Here is an 18,437-nt window from a genome sequence, read left to right on the forward strand (position 1 = left end):
GCAATGTGTATAATTTTGGGTTTTATTTCCTAGCAGACTTTGTAGAAAATAATTATAATATCCATAAGTACGTTTAATGTATTGCATAATAGCTGAAAACATTTTTTTGAATAATTGTTTCCCCCTTAGAAAGGGTCTCATATATGTCCATATTTCTCCATACCTTGGACCAAGGCCTTGGCGCCGCCATGTTGGAATGTCATCAGGTGCATTGTTTATAATTTAGAATTGTTTTTGTCCTTGAAGGCCACAGTAGCTTCTGTTATTATTCAAAAGGGGTGGGGTTACCCAGGGAGTGTTGCATTCTAGAACTTTCTAGAATTTTCTAGAACTTTCTTGATGATGTCATATTACACACTGCACCTTTAATATTTTAAAGTACATAAACCTGTCAACTAGACAGATATTAATATGGACATTCAACTTACAGTATATTATTAAAAAAGGTCTGATAGATAGATAGATAGATAGATAGATAGATAGATAGATAGATAGATAGATAGATAGATAGATAGATAGATAGATAGATAGATCTAGAACTCTAAGGTATGCAATTTAAACAAAAAAAGGACTGTCACAATTCACAAAGTGGTCATTGGGTCATGTTTAGCTTGTTATTAGCATAAATTGATTTGGTTAATGTGCTAAGTAGTTAATTGACTTATCGTGTCAGTTCTAATATACCTTGATCCCTGGAAACACATGTGTCCTTCGTACTGTAGGCACAAGCAGATTGGCTGCTCCATTCTTTCATTTTGTTAAAAGCATTGTGTCTTCGCTCACGTCTCACTTAGTCATCCAGCCCACCCCCGGACGCCCCCTTAATTAGTTATACTCACAGTATATTGAATACAGAGTGCAGCCAGATTCCTTCAGTCTGTGGCAGCAATCGGAGGTAACCAGATGGCTGTTTATCTACAAACAGATAGGAAAAAAAACAGGAGCTGTGGAGGATAACCACGTTTGAACCGGTTTCACTTTTACATTTCTTGACGTTTATGTGCTACCTGTAGCTGCTTCTGTGGCACTCACGGCCTCATTAAGTCTGATTATTATTCTGAAATGAATTCACTCAAGTTCGTGGCAGGGCACGATCAGTCAAATGAGCCAATTAAAGCCTCTTTTCTCTCTTTTCCTGACTGTTTTTCATGGACCTAAGTTGAGTTACGTTATCGCCGCTGAGGCTTATCTGCACGGACTGAGGGAGCTATGTTAAGGGTTGACGTTATATAACCAAGCCAGAAATAATCAGGGCAGAGAACTCTGACCCTCAATGAGCCTTCATTAGCAGTTATCTCACGTTCAAAGAACCTGCAAGGCCAGATATAGCCTTTAATTTGTACTTAGCATTGCACCAATGAGCCTGTTCTTCTTTTTTTTTAAAGGGAGTTACATTTTTTAAATGAATTTGGAGAAGGTGACTGGAGTTGTTTATTTATCTGCTCAATGCGACATTATTTTGTCCTCGCTCCGCAGAAAGAACAGGCTTATAATAAAACCGACAGGATATTTTATTTTAGACTCCGAAAATACACAGGAACTGCCCTGAATGCTTTAACCGTTCCCATTCACCCTTCACCCGTGTCTCACATCAAGAATACGTCATCCACTATGTTTTTTGTCCTTTCACTATAACCTCGGAAAATAAGCCATGTGTTTGTTCGCCGGTGCGTTCAGGTACAGTGCATCAACACATAGCAGAAAGGAACAACGAGACATTTACCCATGTGTGGAAATTCAACATCACCATCGTGAAAGTCATGTTTTATCAGAGGTACTTCAGGTTCCGGAGCAGGTTGGAATGATCCAACGGCTCCGTCAGACATAAGAGGAAACAGGACAGCTGCCGTTAACCATTGATAATGGCCGGTCAGGTATTATTTCAGCCTCTGACCTGTTGTCTGAACCAACACATTAGTTAGACACTGGATCGGAATGTGTGAAAGTTTCGATTTGACATTTTGTTCTCCCAAATGACTAGATGAAAAACAGGAAGGTTTGGACTCAACGGAAGTCACTTGGAGGCTGAGGAAAGGAGTGATTCACTCAAGCAATATGACATGTGACTTCACTCGTACATTAAGAGGGCAGACCAGCCTCTGCATTCCTAACATACATCCCAAAGATAACATCCTGAATAAGGCCAAGAAAAGGAAACCGACCTTATAAGGAATTACATTATAGCATCATAAGCCGTAAGGGGGAAGCTCACCCTTTGATCACTCATCACTACTAAAGTTAAAGTTAAAGATAAAGAGATGGACTTTTCGGAAAATCACATGTTAGATTTCTTGCCAAGATTTGGTTGAGAATATCAGTACTACCTTCTTATCATTTCAATACTGCAAAATGTAAACATTATGAAGTGTTATTTGGCATTGGCATTTGTTCAATATGTAAAATAACTGATGGAGCAAAAATAAAACATTATAGAATTCTTTCATTTAGTTTGATTTCCTGGAGTTTGTTATCACTTTGACCGTTTCCAGTTCAAGCAAACAACCTACCAGTGATAGCCTCAAATTTATCGTACCGACAATTTGTATCAAACTGAATAGAAAGAGTGTGAATGCGTATTTCCCAAAATGTCAAAATGGTGCTTTATATTGGGTGAGTGTATTGGTCTAGTGCACTGGCATGTTTCTTCCATTTAGTTATTGCCTACATTTTAGACTATGCAAATTCTGCTTAAACATCCAGTGGGGTATTGTAGTCACATATAGAATCAGCGATATAAAACATTCAAACCGCAAAGGCTGGTGTTTTGAGACTCCATTTTTCACAGATGGTCACTTATCATACAGAGAGAAATCCATCATGACATAGACCGATATGTACATTCAAAAGTGTAGAAAATAGGCCATAAGCCAATGGAGCTACAAATCATTGTAAGTTGTGTGTTTGGAGACGATATCACCTCATATTGTTTTGTGATTGATTGTTCGTTACGTGTTCAAGTCCTGCAGACTCGCCTCTGACAAAGAGTGATATATGGACCTGAACTTGCACCAAATTCCTCTTGATATTCTCTCCGTCTTTACTCCCTATGATATGGACAGAAAGAAACAAGATCAACCTCATCCTCAGGTTCCTGATAAAGGGCCTTCGTAAAAATGTAGAGAGCCGCAAAATGAAGTAGGTAGTTTGAGAGGCAGGTTGACAGAAAGTTTCTTTTAAATTAAGCCAAATAAAAGTGCAACACTTGGAATGTAGCGAGTATCAAAAAAATATTAATTATGTGTAATAGTTAAGATTAAGATTCAAATAGTAAAGAACTAAAACTATCTAACCGTAGATGCACGTAGGAGTCCAACTTATTTTCTAAGATTTAGGGCAGCCTTTATAGCATTGCAAAGCATTTTAGAGTTTTCTCCACCTGAGAGGGCCCTGCATCATGTTTTCAACATTTCAAGGACACCTATTGGTATAATCCATCTCGTTTTCTCCAATGGAAGGGAACACTAGAGGCCTCTTCATCACATTAATGCTGGAGTGGCAGCCTTAGGGCACTTTATCAGGTGTTATCTACAGTAGGGGCATCTAGGGCAGCTCTATTATTATAATTTGTTTTTTACCTTAACACAAACTTATAGAATTATGGCTATGCAAAGATCTAACTGTATCAAACTCATTGACACGGAAAAGATTTCCAAGAGGGACCTGCACCAGTAATGATCATCTTTTGCACCGGATTTCAACAACTTTGTATGGTTTCACACTAGTGACTCAATGATTGGCTAGTTTTGACAATTACATATTAAAATCCCATGTATTAACAGTTACAGTCAACTGCAGCAAAGTTGTGATCTTTTGCTGGAATTCCTTTGGCTTGCCGTGACTTGTTTTCTTTCCTTTTTGCGTACTTTATCCTGTGGTTATAGCATTATCTGTTATGTTAGCATCAGGGACAGCCTTGTGTAAACAGACAAACAAAAATGAACTTTCTCATTCGAAAAAAAAACTGCAAAAAACAAGCGCTTCTTAGAAAGACCTTTATTAAACTCTATATATTTTTTAATGGAATATATTATAATCGGATTCTTTCCTGAATAGGTGAAAGCTGAGTCGATTTGTCAGAAAAACCTGAGCTACGAATGAGTACAGGAGCAGTAATCAGCTGAACAGACTCAAGGCCCACTTGCTTACTTGTTTGTTCTTAAATCAGCTTGTCTTCTTGCCACACAGCTGTCCTCACATTGTTGAGGTTACAATAAGATAGGTGAAGCCTTCAACCCAATAACAAGGTCACCATGTTTGACTTTTGTAGCTAGACCAATAAAAGCATGGGCTACTTACACGCCACTCTGTATGCTCTACTTTAACTTTGCTGTCAGAAATGGGATGAAAAGATAAAAAGAAAAAAACAGTGTCCTGAATATTCTGGTTATGTGTGTCCGTCATAGACTCATAGCTTGTGACTATGACTCGGTCAAAGCAACTGAGAAAAACAAACAAAGAAAAAAGAAAATGTGGAACCCTGTGGAAATGATGTCTCCAAACTAGGCCAACATACTGTAAGCATAACGCAGAGCAAAGTGCATTTCATCTGAATAAGTCCAATTATAGAAAAAGGCCTGTTTTGAGGCTGTCCTGCCGCCGGGGGAGCAGACAACAGTATTGTGTACCGGAGGTCTTTGAGTCCTGCGCGGTTATGGCCTGACAAAAGAGAAACAGAGCGATGACTCAGAGGAAATACCTTTCATCCGACTGACAAGCCGCTAAAGAGACACAGGAAGAGGAGAGACTTGAAAAGATTGCACCGCTGGGAGCGACGGTCGCCAAGGGAGAGAGTCCAGGCCTGACTCACGCAGCACTGTTGCACAGCCCACATGCCATTCCAGTTAAGTGGGACAGGCCAGAGACGACCCCTGCTCTGGAGCGCTGCGCTGTGAGCAGCACTGGTACAAGTGGTGTCACCGGAGGGAAACAGTGAGCGGATGTTTGGTAGTTGCAGAGAGAGTTGACCTCAGTTCTCAGGTCGCAAGGAGGATTTGGGATGTTGGGTGTGGGCGATGGATCCTTCTCCAACTTCTTGGGTGGCTGCTTTGACAGAGAGGAAACACTTGTAGCCCACTTGAATACTGATTACTTCTATTAATAGGTGCTATTTAATGTGATTGTGATAGAGTGGTAATATTACATAATATGGCCATTACATGGTATTCCCAGATCATTGGAAGAGGTTGAATCTTGTTAAAGAAGTTTAGTTATCAGCGTATGTACAATAAAGGTTCCATTTTGGTATATTAACCAAAAAAACTACTTTATACTTCAACATTTTATAAGTGAAAACATTGATTGTTATATATAAAAAAAGAAATTCAGCCACTTGAGGGCAGCACCACAATCTCTAAACACAACACTGACACATTATCACCTTTTATAGTTATTATGGTGAATGTTCACTTACACAGGGTTGGTGGTTCCATCCACAAACACCTAATTAGGACAAAACGGACACAAGACCTGTCAGACTTCCTCGTTTTCGGAGTGAAGCGATGTTATTTACTATCATTACTAAACTATCATTGTTGCTTGTATCTGAACAATGGAGGAGCTGGATTGTTGGAATGAGCTCAAAGCTCAGTATCTGAGAGCTGTCAGGACCGTTAGATATCGGTTGTTTGAGTTGCTTTGCCATCTCCACCCTCCCAGTGGACTAGGAAGAGATACAGAGGCCTGGTGTGGCTTTAGTTAGACGTTCAGTCACTGAGCATTTCAACAGATGCTCCCAGGGTTTCCTACTCCAGCACGTCTGTCATGTGATGTGCAGTTAAGACATCAGAGAAGGAAAAACACAAACATGGCCCTGACCCATGATCCCGTTCACAATGGGACTCCCCCTGCAATAAAATATGATGAACGCTCAGTGACTTCCTGCTCAGGATGGCCAAAAGCAACCACGGCGCTCGCTGCTCAGACGCAGGGTCCCCTGTTGCATTCTACTGTACATATTTGGTGTGCAGGCGGTCAGGAAACCCCACAAAATGACTATGTTGTAATATGGCATGAGACACCAGGCCTAACCATAAACACATGACAGCATGGAAATAGCTTTGAGGAATTCCTTAAGGTTGAGGGAATGCCTAAACTGGGTTTGATGCTGAGCACGGTGAAAACCAATTGATGGCTGTTCGCTTAAGTCCCAGAATCATTCTATTCTGCATTTCCAAACTAGGTCACCATAGCAATAACATGTGACCTTTTCATGTCAATAAGTACAACAATCATGAAAAAGGTATATACAGTATATTTAGGTAAGGTACATAATTCAGTACGATACATTTAGAACACATCATTTGAATGACTTAAAGCTGGACTGATCAGAATCTGTAAACATCGGGTTTAATGACTATGGGAAATTTCTCATCAGCTCATACTGGGAATGCAGTAGAAGCACACTGATGGGCTGTGGGAGAGATTGAGGCTGAAGGCGAAACCCGTTTCTTAAATAACCACTTAAAATGTTTTGAGAAAGGAACACAAACTAAGAAGTGTGTTTACCCGTTCCCCTCTTCCATAAACCACTGTGTTATTCCTTCTCAGTACCGCAGTGTGCCCAATTAATTTGCCTGGAGCAGAGTTTATGTGGGAGACACAAGTAAATCATACCGGTGTGTCTTCTGCTCTGAAGCGTTTTTTTTTAAAGCCAACGTTTACCAGAAACCTGAGCAGAGCAGAGAAGGTCCATGTGGGAGGCGGAGAGGGAAAGTTAATTTAGGGAAGATGGTCGAGGGAGAGCCAGTGAGTCACCATTGGGTCAGGGGTCCAGGGTGTCAACGGGGTCCACAGGGTGCTGACGTCACAGAGTGGGAGGGAGCAGGTTTAAATTTAGAAAATCACATCACACTGTCAGGACTCCCCTCTGTCAGTTTTTTTCCTCTTGTTTTAGCAGATGTAGAGTTTCATTGCTATGTTATCTACTCATGATGGTTGGCAGGAAGTTGAGGAAATTAATGAGTTTAAGAATGCGTCATCTGACCTTTGCTCGGAGAAGAGCTAATATTTTAAGAATAGTTTCATTTCAGTGTCTCTGTGGGAAGTGGAGAATGCAGCAGACATTATGGTTTATCATTGGACTTTTCAACAAAAACCAAAAGGATCCTGCAAGACCTTTGGACTATCACTTATTTCAAGCAGTATTTGTGAGCCATATTCTAATTAAACTATTTACAGGTCACCTATTATGCACAAATGCTATTTTTCAACATAATTATGAGTGTGACAAGACTCACAAAGTATGAGAAAAAACACCTCCCCCTTATTGACAACCTGTGTTCAAAAGCCCCAGTCTGATTTTTCCTCGCTCCCTTGTTTCCAACCTAAATTATCACTACTTCCACTTGTGATAAGCACACCTCTGGAATACCTCTGAAGCTAACTGGCAGTGTCAAACTAGCAGTCAGATTCTGGGGCAATCAGAGTAGACTGGGCTTTTGGAAAGGGGGTCTTATGCCTCGTTTCCACCGAGTAGAGCGGGTCGGAGCGGAGCGGCTCAGAGCGGGACAGCTCACTTTTAAGAACCTCGGTGGTGGCGTTTCCACCGCCTACCCTTACTGGTAGGGCGGGGTTTAGGCTGGACTGCGATAGCCGCCGCCAGAATATGGGTCAAACTATCGGGCTGTGGAACAACTGTGGTCAAGCCAGCGGTCTCTCGTTTTTGCTTGGTCAAACCAGCCGCTTCTTTATTTATTCCTCCTGTGTTGTTGTGAGCGTAAACGCACAGAGACGGCTCGGTGCAACTGATAAGGTGCCAACACACTGCACACCGCGGCGCGGCGGTTGGCCGCGCGAATCGCAGGTTCCGCGCCGCGTGATCATATTGGGTTATATTGTGTCCGCCGCCCGGATATGTGGCGCTGGTGCTAACCGGTGCTGAGAGCACCAGTCTGCTGTACTGATGGTGCTTTACCCAAGCTAACCGGTGCTAACTTGGTTCATAAAGAAAGACTGATAGCTGTACACAGCAGGCAATAGACACAGAGGCTATTCACAGAACTTATGGGAGCAAACTGTGACTATTATGTTTTCATCCATCTTAATTTCCTCTGTCAGTCGTCCCGAAGCGAGTGACGTCGGAAGGAGCTCAACGCTGATTGGCTATCGCGGCGCGGCCGGCGGCAAAAAGTTCAATATTTTCAACTTCTGCGGCCCTAGCCGCGCTCGCCGCTCGCCGCTGGCCGCCCATTCGCGCGGCGGCGCTCGAAATACATTGACTTTCTAACTCGCCGCGCGGCGGTGTGCAGTGTGTTGGCACCTATAGAGACAGTGAGCGAACAGCGCTGGCTGCAGCAGCTACGTGACATTGTAGCAGTGGGACACAGTGTAGCCAACTGATTAATTTAATGACGAGGAAAAACACCACACAATAAACAGTGCTGCGCCCACATTTTCGCCAAAACACAAGAGTCTCTTTACTCTTGCCGAGGTGACTACACACGGCGGAAATGATTCTTTCGACCAATAAACGGACGGCATGTGTAGCTCCGCCTTTTCGGCACCCTTTCAGGCGGCTGGTACCCCAACGGAGGAGTACCTAAATTAGGAGCAGCTTTGAGCGGTTAGGTGCGCTTAAACCGTACCCTACCCAATTTTTGGCAAATGAAAAGCCAAACTACCCGGACCGAACCGCTCTGATCCGACCCGCTCTACTCGGTGGAAACAAGGTATTAGAGCGACAAGCTCTAAAACGGAGCGTTTCAGACAGACATTAAACCATGAAAACTGTTTTAGTAGTAACCCAAATTACAATTTTTAACCTGAACATTTGCACAATATGTGTCCTCTAAAGTATATTCATTCAGCCGTAGGTTATGGTTACAGACACCCTTCTTGCTGGATGGACATGTTGCTAGCTATGGTGGGCCCCCTTTGTTTACATACCAGTTTACAGAGCCTAGGCTGTGTATTAAAACCGGATATTTTTAGGTAGTGGATCGAGAGGAGATGTTCACTGATTTTGACAAAAAGCTTTCTCCAGAATTGCTGACTTAACTTTTAACGGCAATGAGAGGGTTAGTCATTTTCTAACTTGCAAGAAACGAACAAGAAAACTTGGAGGAGATTTTTAATTTTTTTGCATTAGAAATAGACTTGTTTTGGGGGTGCCCTTAGCTCAGTTGGTAGGGCGTCCCCCCCATGGGCCTCGGGCCAGCAGCGGACCCGGGTTCGATTCCAGCCCGCGGTCGTTCTCTGCATGTCACTCCCCTCTCTGCCCCATTTCAGCTCTGTCTCTACACTATCAATAAAGCATAAAAAATGCCAAAAAAATATCTTAAAAAAAATAAAAAATAGACTTGTTTTTCTTCCAATTATTTTATTTATCATGTCCCTTGTCTTGGGACCCTTGGCTGGGAACCATGTTAAAGATCACTGGAACATCTTGTGCCAAATACATATCTGGGCATGATATTGCGAGGTCTGAGTTGTCCGTAAGAAGAAAAATATAATCTCAATGGAGAGATCCCATGTAGGCCTACGTTATGTTTAGTTTATGATAAAGTGTTGTTGGGAGTTTTTACTTTTATACCTCATCGTTGAGACAGCTCAGTGTTTCTGTGGCTAGTGATGAACTGGTTGAGACCAGAGGGTGTGGGCTTTGACCATAGTTGATCATGATTAGCTGAAGAAACCACAGCAGGAGGTAAGTCATCCCACACTTATTTTTATGCTGGAATCCCCCCATTACAGGAGACACTACACAAACATTTATAACCAGCATGGGAACACAGTCGAATGATGCAATTATTTTTCTAGCTGTTAAGAAATTCATAATGGTGTTTAGATAGCTTTCAATAACAGTGTCTTTGTGGTGGGGATCTGAGTCATATCACAAACACTCAACCCTCTGTTGTGTTGGTTTCTTATGTGTCTTTGTGGAACTTATTAAAATGCCCCCCAAAATCAGTTGTGTAATGTAGTGGTTATATCAGCAATGGTTCCCAACTTGAGGGTCAGGACACCCAGAATAACTCACAAGATAGCACTGAGGGGTCCCACGTTGTATGACTCCTTAAGGAAACTAGACTTTTACTTTACAAATAAAACATTTTGGATAGAAATGTTCTTTTGTTAAAATCATTGTCATCAAATCTGTGACATATTTTGATTAAAGGAATTATAAGCAGCAAAGGTATGGGGGCACTGCCCTAAGCTATTACCTGAATTATGTCTACACTCTGCATTGATATTCCGAAAGTGACTTGAAGTGAATTATTAGCCTATTATGTAAATCTAATTAACATATTCCTGAAAAAATCTGATTGATCATGGGATAGGCCATGGAGCAATAATCTATTTCTAATTATAGTGTATTTAAAAAAAGCTTTAAAAGTGTGTGCTTACATTACAGCTCGAAACTAAACCCCAAAGTGTCAGAAATGGTCTAGGTTCTTTGTTTGGAGAAAATTCTTTCCATATACGAACATTTCTTGGTTGTCAAATAGAAGCCTCATTTTTGCAAATCAAACAAACATGAACACTCTCAAATCTCAATCTTGTTTTTTGAAACTCATTAGCATTTTTCTGTAAGTGCCACATTTTATTGTCCCACTGGGGCACTTACTTACAAGCAACCCTGCAAACTCTGATAAACTTTTAGCATTGTATTGCACCACTGCAAAATATTACATTTAGATGAACATAACACTGTGATTAATATTCTGCTTCTCTTCTTCCTTGTATCAGTGCCATCAGCCAATCACTGTGATTATCAAACTGTGTATTTTGATGCAAATCCAGATGAGGATTATAAATGACTGCACATTTAAAGAATTGAACAGCCTGATTGCAATCTAGATATTTATGATATCTAAGTGTATCATAGTCATCGCCTTAGTAGTGCTGTAGTGTATTCATTACAGAGTACCACCCATTCCTGCTGCTTGCACAGCTAGTATAAATACAGACTAGGTTTGCCACATCCAGCTGTTCCAAAACATCTTCCTTCTTGATGTTTCTCCTCTCTCCTCCCTATGTACCGTGACTTAATTGGAAACAGTGGCGGTGCTGACATTTGGGCTGAGCCCTGGTATGTACTCTGTAGAAGCCCGCCTTTCCTTCCTCCGCTGTCAAAAAGTTGCTGACGCCTCAAGTGTCCCTATGGCCTTATCAGCAGCAGATATGTCCTGAAGTACCTGTCATGTTGTGAGATTGCAGTGAGTATAATCATAATCTTGACACAGCATCCCCCTACACGCTCTTTCCACTCTAATGAATACAAAAATATTTATAGTGGAACATGAAAAAAAATATATTATTAAAGGTAGACGATTTTGGAGAATGCTTGTTGTCAAAATCACTCTTTGTCAAAATCAGTGAATATTTCCTCACGATCCGTTACCTGTACGTCCTGTGTGTGCACTGAAAGAAAGTAACTTGATAACTTTGCCGGATTCAATTCCTGTTTGTGGTGAGCTATAAATGTCTTGATAATGTTGCATGAGAATGAGGCAAACCACTGAATAAAGCCTCGTGTCATAGTAGTTAAAGCAACGCTCCATCACAACTCCAACATCTGATTTGTATCCTGATTGTTACAATGAAGCTGCATATTTAGATCATCCGGCTTTCTTTATTTAATGTGTTTCCTGTGGAAACAGGATATTGGAGCAGGACATGGTGCAGGAAGGACTCATTCAAGGAAATACTTCATAGAAGTTTTTCGTGGAAACCAGGTGGTGACGGAGAGTCGACTGGATAGTTGTACGGCAGCTGAGCGGCTGTCGTGTAGGACAAAAACTGCCAGCAATGTGTGACCCTGACCTCTGACCTCACTGTGTGGGGAAATGAGAATGAGAAGTGTCGCAGAAAATACATTTGACCTCATAGTAAGTCAAAGTTCCTCATGTTTGCGCACCTTTTTATCTGTCACGTTGCTCACGGATGCACGTGTGCAACCACGATTGTTTTCGCCAGCATCACTGAGCTGGAGGGATTGAGTGAACGATTCCATTCCGCCCCTTGGATCACGGGACAGGGTTAGCCAATACTGCAAACAGTCACTTCATTTCTCCCGAGGCTTTTCCGAGACCTAATACTGCAGGAGCCCCTGGAAAATGGGAAAGAAACATCACTTTTCCTTTAGACTGGGAGGAATGTGGCACAGCGTTGATGGTTTTTGCAGGATTGGCTCGCCTGAGGCCCGTCTGTCCTTTTCCTTCTCAAGCAGGAATGTAGGTTAGTGAATTGATTAGTGCTAATAAGGCCTGTCCAGGTCCCGATTACAGAACGACCGCAGAGAAGATGGACTGAATAAAGCTCTGCTTGAGGACAGTCTGGACATTTACTTAACACCGACTTTCAAACAAATCAGTTTATTTAAAAATGAATAGACTGGACCCAAGTAGTGGCTATGTTCTGTTATTAAATGATATCGGTTCACCATCTGTAATATTAACCACCTGTGAGATCACTGAGACATTAAAAGAAACTCCAATAAGAGCAGATTTGGTCAGCATTTTCTGCATACAGGAGGATTTCTAGTTGTGCATTTAGGGATTATGGTGTAGCTCAGAGTCTACATACAGTACATAGCTACAATAGCTAGGCTACAGGCCACAGAGGACTCCAAATTAGGACTATGGGAGAGGAAAAGTCAAAGGGACGACTGAAGTGAGTGAGACGTAACCTCTCGTGACCATGAATGTGTGCACACTCTTTGAGGACAATCCCTTTAAAGGTAGTCGACATATTTCAGTCTGGAGTCAAGTGTTGGACCAGCCTACTGACCTACATCGCCATCCCTAGAGCCACATTATTAGCCTGACTTAATTAATGGCTTTATTAAATGCAGATGAGATGAGGGACAATAGCTAAGGAAGTCTTTGTGGGCACAGAACTGAACTGATATTCAGTAATGATGCAGTATACTAAGGTGCTTGGCAGAAGGTGCTGCTATTTGTTGATTTAGTTTTTTTATCTAATAAGTAGGTTCCAGCCAGTATTTTTTTTTTATCAGTCTGCACTGGGATGAACCTCCAAAATACGCGATAAGAATAAGGGTCACGGGACACAAAAAGATTTGAGAAATACGACTATGGCAATGATGCATTGTTTGTGTTTTAATAGCGTCTCACTTATGAGTTTTTTTAACTAAAGAGTATTTTCCGAAATGCATAATAGCCCTGTATTACGGCCTATCCTGTGGCCCTCTTCCATAGGAATGAGACAAACAGTCGTTGCAACTTCCGCTTAACAAACGAGTTCCATCCAGAATATGTTGACACTTTTGGTACAGCTGTTGCTTTGATTTGACACTGACTCATAAAGTTTCGCAGATGAAGCGTTATGGTCAACTGTACATTTCTGCCACTCCCAGTCACTTAGCGAGTTGTGATGACAAAGCAGGTGGCTGGACCGCCGGAAGACACCAGCAACCGTCTCCGTCACTTCTCCATCAGCACCTCGGTGTTGTTAGGAAGAGCCCACCCTGGAAACTTCCATCCTCGGGAATAAGTTGTGTTTCCCACACAGCTGTCTCCCTCATGGAAATACACCACGACGGACCCTAATGTAAGCCAGATGAGCTTTGCATTCCACGACAATAATTACCATGCCCCATTAGGCGGCTTTTACTGCGTACACTTTAACACCATGGATGTCTACTGTTTGTTGCAATTTTGGGCGGATGTTAGCACAGGGGGGGTTGCCATGGCAAATGGAAAATGTCTGTTATATGGTTGCGTATCCAGGAACTACTGTATGTGTCATGCTTATGTCACTGATAGTAGGCGACATGTGAAGAATGTCTTTGGAAGTCTGAGGTTATTTTACTTTCTGTTTTGTTCACTTGAAACTAATTTCAGTTAGTCATATGTACAAATAGAAAATGTTGAACTATTATTACAGTAGATATTGTTTGAATACATGCATATGTGCAAGTACCTTTTGAATACTACCTACGTACAAATATTCTGTAAACTATTTGATTACATTAAGGTGCCTATCGCTTAGCATGAAGAACCAGGTTTTTGGGAAGAGCCATTAACAAATTGATAAAATCTTTGAAATAGTAAAACGAAGTTCCTCCAATGACAGCTTACTGATGGCAATAACTGGTGCGGGTAACAACCGTCCCCTTGATTCTCCAGTTTTATTGCTCTATATACGTTCAGACAGTTGAAACGCTACACCACTCCTGGTTAATGTGTTTGAAGCGCTCATCTGCACTTCATATTGAGCTGCTTTTCCCATCATCGCAGTATAAAGTAAGGATTTGCAGTATAATAAAAGTTTAATTCCAATGCCCACCTATCAAATTTATATTGGTTCAAAGTGAAAGGTTACACCTCTGCCTTCATGTGGAACGACTGACACATTTACATGCAATACAAGAGAGCTGGATCCACTCCTGTCAGGTGTATGAATTCAGTCGGTGACTTCGTTGGGACTCGCACAATTAAGATTATTAGTCTCTTGAGGCCCACTTAATCCACATGAAGGGTTTGATGTGGGCAGACTGTCTTTGGTCCCGCTGTGGTCGGGCTCTTGAAAGGGATTCTGGGTCGGGGTCCCCTGCTCCCGTCGTCTGCCCAAGCCCATTGCGCTTCATGTCTTCTCCTTGATGTGGCAGGTTTGAGTGGCCATAATAAAAATTAAAGGATCATAAATGCAGGATGGATGCACCATGTGTTTTGTTGGATAATGCATGTGCCCCCATGGATTGATTCTGCTCAGCAGCTGAAGCACCGCACTGCTCTCTACGCGCGTGTGTCTGTGTGTGTGACATCCATTTTTCGCTTGTTCTTTTACACATGCTCTTATACATATTTTATATGAACATAGTTACTCAGCTAGCTAGCATAGTTACAAAGCTGGTGAACAAAGATCTTTATTTATTTGCTAAAGAGTCAGATATTTAAACCTGCAGTGTGTAGAATTTTGGGTTTTATTTCCTAGCAGATTTTGTAGAAAGTAATTATAATATCCATAAGTACATTTAATTTAGTGCATAATAGCTGAATTTTTTTTTTAATTATTATTTTTTCCCCTTAGAAAGGGTCTCATATATGTCCATATTTCTGCATATTTTGGACCAAGGCCTAGTGCCGCCATCTTGAAAGTGTCATAGTTGGAATGTCATCAGGTGCATTGTTTAAAATGTAGAATTGTTCTTGTCCTTGAAGGCCACTGTAGCTTCTGTTATTATTCTAAAGGGGTGGGGTTACCCAGGGAGCGTTGCATTCTAGAACTTTGTAGAACTTTCTTGATGATGTCATATTACACACTGCACCTTTAACTCAGGAGTTGGTGTGGAGAGACCAAAACAAAGCTTAAAGGAGACTGAAGATTGGCCAGAAATATGACTCCAAATGAAAACTTATAATGCTCCATGTCAGCTGGATGTGTAAATAGGCAAATTTGTGGCCGACTTCATACCATGATACTATCCAAAGCTGTGGACAGAGGTCGTTCTGCTGGACCCAAGCAGCCAAAAAATAAATGAATGTTGCTGTAAAGGCATAGTTATTTGAATCCTAATCTTTTCTAATGTTGTTGGGATTAGAGACGTTTTAAGCACTTAAAGCCAAAACATGCTGAATGTTCCCATAGTGCTTTGTTTTGGCATTTTAGCATCTTAAATCATCTAGGGAGTTTTAGCTCATTTTAAATATAATCCCAAACCCCTTATTAAATCAAAATGTGATCTAGTTTGATCCCAATTTATAATAGTAGAGATTTGATAAGGGAAAGCTACGGTTTCACCTAGCAGGTGACAGACACATCTTACTACAATATCCATTTAGTAGCTGTGAGATTTTGATTATAAGACACATTCTTCCTCTGCAGACGCACTTCGTCCAAGTTTTCATGCAATCGTAAATGTTCAAATGTTCCTGAGTACTTTAAGGTCCACTCCTATGGTTGGTCAGAGAAAGATCATCAGAGGAAGAACGGCTTCTGAATTTAACTTGTGGTAATTGTTTTTTCAGCTTGAGGGATATCAGCTGTAGTTGTGATCAGTCTGAATTGGTGTGAAAGAAACGCAAATGTCTGGAGCTACAAATACATCAATAATGGTTACACATATTTTATCATGGTTTTAAACGGGGTAAGTGGGATCTGGAAACTTCCAGTGGAGTGCTGAGGAAAGTGTTTGGGATTGGAATGTCACATGGAGGTGTTTTGAAGTCACTTTCAGACACTGACCTGAGCGACAATACCGTATGACTCACTCACACGTCAAGCATTGCATGTACAGACAGAGGGAGGAGATGTGTGTGGGGGTTGATGGGGCTTCCCTGAAGTATTTCCATGGTGTGCCAGGCCCGGTCGTCTGGCACTTTTACTGTAAATGAAGGGAGCCTGTGTATAACAAAATAAAAACCTAGACTGGTGAAATCACCCACCATGTAATTTGCTTATTCAGCATGTGACTTTTAAAACTTCTTTACCACAGTGGATGCCTTTTACAGATTTCTGCCGGGAACAAAAGACCAAGTGGTGTGCTTGAAACAGACAGTTGAAGAGAATTTCCACATATTAGAGGTCACACTAATGGCCACCAATACTGTTTTTAAAGACGGAAACTTGTTTTGTTAAACAATCTCGTAAATTTCCCTCACTGCAAAATGAAGACTATTCCCATAAAATAGCCCCCCCTTTATGTCTGAGGCAAAGGTTCCAGCCACAGTTCACACCAGTAACACAGATCGTTTTTCTTACTTTATTTTGGAAGCGCCAACAGACAAGAATACAAAGTTTGTTAAAGTATACATTATTCATATTGCAAATTCTACATAAAAGTTTCTGAATGGATGAAACACATACGCTTACATAAATCAAAATAGATTATTGCTGCTAGCTGTCACTTAGCATTTTTTACCCCTACATTGACTCTTTAATAAGTGAAATGATGTGCTACCATAAGCATAAAATTGAGGAGTAAATGGGACAGTATAGACAAAATAGAAAGAAGCTCAGAGAGATGTTGTTACTAGCGCGTTCCTGGCTTGCTAGGGTGTAAGCCGTTAGCATGCTACCCCTGCAAGTACTCTATATGTCACCGAGCTTCTAGAACCATACATTTCTGAATGATGAATTTAATACTGTCTGACCAGGCTTATAAACATGCAGGCAATATGCAGACTCTGAAAAAAACAAGTATTACATAACGGCTTGAATGTGATGTAAGTCATGTAAATATTGTTGAACTATAAGGGAAATCTAGCGTTTATCTGCTCATTCCCTGATATTGTACTATCAGCGATATCACATTTTGTGTGGTCTGTGAGTCCATCAGAAGAACAGCAGTGAGCGCACGTCTCCGTCTGACGCTCAGGTTTCACCAGGGGCAGAGGAAGTGGTTGTCTCCCCCCTCAACCCCCCCCCCCCAACATGTTCAGCGTCTGCCTTCTTTGCCACACTGGTGGGAATGACGGGAAAAGAGCATGTCCAGACAGAGTGGGAGGCTACAGCCCAACAGCCGACGCACTCCAGCACACAAACAGACGTCCATACACTGTTATGTGCTCCTCGCAGATACTCGCTAAACCTCAGGCATGTCATCATTCGTCATGTGATGCACACTCGCAACTGCTACAAGTTTTGAACTTCTGACTTCTCCCATATGGCCTGCTGTTTGTAAACATTATGCATGCATGGATTATGATCTAATGTCGCTGTTAGCCATCAAACCAACTTCATTCCTTAAAAAAGGTCTCTTTAATGTCCGTGCTTAGACTATTCAATACTTTATTATTTAGTTGTAGACCCTTCTTTGTCAATATTTGTTTGAAGTTTATGACCTCAAACAAAAAGTCCTTTCTTCATGGACTATATGACTGAATTCTGGTCTTCTGCCGTAATGAACATGGTCACTTAGGTTGAGGCCAGATAATAGACTGTGCCAGTTTAGAACATCTCCCTGTTTGTCCTCAAAAACTTCATTGGTTTCCCATGTGTGTGTCTATGAGCATAATCCTGATGTTAAATTGATCAATAATTGTGTGTAGATTAAAACTGTTATCAGTTCTACACTGTTAAAACTGTATGGATGTTAACATCACACACCATTGCCAATTTAAATCAAACCCAATTTGCCCTAAACCCTGAAGCTTTTCTGGAGCTTTTGGACATCTGGGGCCCCAGGGAAGTTGCCAACTTTGCCTGTTCGGTAGTATATCCATTAAGTGAAAGTCAGCACTTAACAGTTAAACAAATAGTATTATAACTTTAAACTTGTTGTCCTTGTTTCATTTCAATCCAGAGTAATGAGTGATAACTAGAGTAAATGTCACACTTTGACTCCAAATATATATATAGCCCATATCTTTTTTTTTTTTTTTTTTACTTTTTTTTTGTTTTTTTTTTGTTTTTTTTAGTGTTTTTTTTTTTTTACTTTTTTTTTTTTGGTTTTTCAGTTTTTTACATACGGACAAAAAAAACAGTATAAGTAAACACACACAATACAAATATCTTAATAAGGATTTGGTTTT

At 41.1% G+C, this 18,437-nt stretch overlaps 1 protein-coding gene across 1 annotated transcript in view; it reads left to right on the forward strand.

Annotated features, from left to right (window-relative positions):
• syn3 (synapsin III) overlaps positions 1–18,437 on the forward strand; it is a gene marked incomplete at its 5' end in the record, with an annotated part of 94,936 nt that overhangs the window by 59,950 nt on the left and 16,549 nt on the right. The window lies entirely within an intron of this gene.

This window comes from Ammodytes marinus (genome assembly GCF_949987685.1).
Source record: "Ammodytes marinus genome assembly, chromosome: 22".
Taxonomy (NCBI): domain Eukaryota; kingdom Metazoa; phylum Chordata; class Actinopteri; order Uranoscopiformes; family Ammodytidae; genus Ammodytes; species Ammodytes marinus.